The sequence below is a fragment of the Limanda limanda genome, chromosome 20, assembly GCF_963576545.1.
Source record: "Limanda limanda chromosome 20, fLimLim1.1, whole genome shotgun sequence".
NCBI lineage: Eukaryota > Metazoa > Chordata > Actinopteri > Pleuronectiformes > Pleuronectidae > Limanda > Limanda limanda.
In genome coordinates this window covers 20220981-20223822 of record NC_083655.1, presented here as the reverse complement: position 1 = coordinate 20223822, position 2842 = coordinate 20220981, and positions in this window count along the sequence as shown.

Sequence of the window (2842 nt, the reverse complement as noted above, 5' to 3'; positions counted from 1 at the left end):
AGCTGAAAGGGAAGGGCGCACTCTTTTCGAGATGGCCAGATGTAAGCTTATTGACAGTGACCTACCTAAGAGTCTTTGGCACTATGCCATCCAGGAGGCTGCCTACACTAGGAACCGGTGCTTTAACAAGCACACAGGCACAACCCCATATACAGCACTGACAGGTAAAAAGTGTAATCTAGCCAGGATGCATAAATTCGGGTCAGTGTGCTATGTCTACCAGCAGGACCTAGGAAAACTAGATTCTAGGTGTGGGAGAGGACTCTTTGTAGGGCATGACAAGGGCAGTCCCGCCTATCTCGTTTACTACCCCGATAAAGGAAAAGTGCAGAAGCACAGATTAGTAAAGTTTGTCACCAAGACAACCTGTGAAAATGAGACTCAGACACAGGAGGTAGAACTGGACCCCAATGTAAGTTGTGACAGCAGAGCAGAGACTCCACAGCCTAGTGGACTGAGTACAGAGGTACAGCGTGACGGTCCACGGTCAGCACAAGAGGATGATGGCGAGAAGCACCCCAGGGTGACGTCACATGCCTCAGACAGTGGGAGATATCCCAACAGAGAGCATAAAATCCCGGGGTATCTGAAAGATTATACCCTGGAAGATACAGATGATGACAGCACACTCACTAGTATAGATTATTGTTACAGAGCAGTTTGTGGTGTACCTTTGACCTTTATAGAGGCCATGACATCAACTGAGTCGGGAAAGTGGAAGAAAGCGATGGACGAGGAGATGAGGTCCCTAGAGGACAACCAGACCTTTACCCTGACTAAGTTACCAGAGGACAGGAAGACAGTGGGAGGAAGATGGGTATACTCGATCAAATGTGACATTGACGGACACGACCAATACAAAGCTAGGTTTGTAGCGAAAGGATACAGTCAGAGAGCAGGAATAGATTATGGCGAGACATTCTCACCAACAGCCAATCTTACAAGTATACGTGTAGTGATGCAGAAGGCAGCACAAGACGATTTAATCTTGCATCAAATGGATGTGAAAACAGCCTATCTACACGCCCCCATTGATCGAGATATCTATATGGAACAACCTGAAGGTTACGAAAAAGAGGGAGAGAAGCTAGTGTGTAAACTAGAGAAGTCAATTTACGGCCTGAAGCAGTCGGGGCGTAATTGGAATGAGATGCTCCACACATGCCTAGTAGATGATAATTTCACTCAGAACCCAACAGACCACTGCGTCTACGTAAAAGAGTCTGAAGAGGCAGGGAAGGTAATAGTAGTTATCTGGGTGGATGATCTTATCATCGCAGCCAACAATGACGAGAGTCTAAAGAAAGTGAAAAACATGCTTTCTACCAGGTTTAAGATGAAGGACCTAGGTAGATTGAAGTATTTTCTGGGCATGGACTTCAGCCAGTCTGACGGCTGTGTAAAAATGTCACAAAAGAGGTATGTTGAAAAGATACTGGAACGTTTCGACATGCAGGAGTGTAGAATTAGAGAAACACCATGTGACACAAAGTTAGACTACTCTGAAGATGCACCAAAAATGTCTGATGTGAAGAAGTATAGGGAGGCTGTCGGCAGTCTCATTTACTTGACAACCTGTACACGTCCTGACCTATGTTTTGTGGTGAGCAAGTTATCACAGCATTTTGCTGACCCTACTGTAGAACATTGGGTTACAGTTAAACATGTTTTGCGCTATCTCAGGGGTACTGCAGACAAACAACTCTGTTTCAGAAAAAGCAGAGAGAGTCTAGGCTTACTAGCATATAATGACGCAGACTGGGCTGCAGACACTAGTGATAGACGCAGTACCACCGGGTATTGTGTGAGTATGTGCAAAGACAGCTCCTTAGTCTCCTGGAAGGCGAAGAAGCAACCCACGATAGCACTATCCACATGTGAAGCCGAATACATGGCTTTAGCTCTAACAATACAGGAGTGTATTTATTTGGAGCAACTACTGGGGGGTATAGATACCTATGTGTATAAGAAAACTGTTGTTTACGAGGATAACCAGGGGACAATTGCGCTTGTTAGGAACCCTGTGCGTAGACAAAGATGTAAACATGTGGACATTAAATATCACTTCATTAGGTCTACCATAAGGGAAGATAAGATGTCACTTGTTTACTGTCCCACAGACGACATGGTCGCAGATGTTATGACAAAGCCCGCCTCCAGACTTAAGCTGAGGAAATTTGCAGGAGTCATGTTTGGGGTGTAAAATGTTTACACTTGACTATGCCATGTTTTTGTTTTGTTTTATTTATTTTGTTTTGTAAAAGTTGTACAGTATACATGCCATTCATAAGTGGGAGTGTTGAGAGTGAATAAGTGTATGTATGCATGCAACTGTGTTTGTCCAGGAGGAGGCGCTGTTGCGCCTCATATGACATGAAGTCACCTGTGACTGGTGACATCACCATCTTATAAGGGGGTGTTACCGTCTTCCTTCTCTCTGTTACCTGACTCTCCCGGAGAGCAGTATGTTGTGAACACCTCTGCAATAAACAACGCCACTCGATGGATGACCAAAGAAACGCACGTCTGTTTATCAGTTAGGATCATTATTCCGTTGTGCAGGTAGGCAGAAGTTATAAGCCTACCTGTTAACAACTACTATCATTCTTAACCTAGAAGTAGTCATTGCACTGCAGGGCTTCGAGTTTCTTTCTTAACTTGTTTGAAATTAATTTAGTTGTTTAATGATAAGTAGTCTGTGCGCCTTTATACTTATACAATTACAAACACTCTATTAGTTCGCGTCACTTTGTTGTAAAATATTCATTATACGAAGCGAAACCGTTTTTTTCCCCTTTACAGTGAGACTGCGGGTTTTTGTCCCCGCCGGGCCGCCGTAGCC